The following is a 613-nucleotide window of genomic DNA, read 5'->3' as shown; positions in this document are numbered from 1 at the left end:
TGGTGGATACCGGTAGGCCTACATCTAATCACGTTTTACAGTATAGCTTTCCATAAGTACAGGTTACAATGCATTAGTAGTAGCATCAACGGCATCGGGGGGCCCCGCGGCTCAAGGACAGCCTAGGGCCCCGCACTTAGTTAACGCGGCCCTGACCACAAGGTGTAGACTCAAAAAACAAAGAAAAATAATATTTTCATTTTGTTACTTAATTATCGTTGAATTGGAGGCAAGTTGACTGAAAAAACATTTTTTCGATGAACTGCATACTTCTTTAATGGATTGTTTGAAGTATGTATTATTTTTTAAGAAAAAAAGAAATCACCTAGTAAGGGATTTGAACCCTTGACCCTCAGATTAAAAGTCTGATGCTCTTCCAGCTGAGCTAACCAGGCTTCTGACAGATTCATGTTCAGTATCCACTTTACTTTCTACGGGCATTGCACCAGGGAGATTGGGCGCTTTATTTAAAAATAGCGATTGCAACAACAGTGTTATCTTTGGGCATCAATGGAATGTGGAGGCGCGAACCTGAGAAATAGAAGGTTCTTAGTCTTTTAAATATACTATGATACTGTATTATATCTTATTATATTGATAATATATACACATA

At 38.5% G+C, this 613-nt stretch overlaps 1 non-coding gene across 1 annotated transcript; it reads right to left on the bottom strand.

Annotated features, from left to right (window-relative positions):
* Positions 1-322: 322 nt before the first annotated feature.
* Positions 323-395, bottom strand: TRNAK-UUU. The gene has a single exon. It is a non-coding gene; the product is annotated as a tRNA-Lys (tRNA).
* Positions 396-613: the final 218 nt, after the last annotated feature.

Source organism: Aplysia californica, unplaced genomic scaffold (genome assembly GCF_000002075.1).
Source record: "Aplysia californica isolate F4 #8 unplaced genomic scaffold, AplCal3.0 scaffold01243, whole genome shotgun sequence".
NCBI lineage: Eukaryota > Metazoa > Mollusca > Gastropoda > Aplysiida > Aplysiidae > Aplysia > Aplysia californica.
This window is presented reverse-complemented; position numbering and strand designations above follow the sequence as displayed.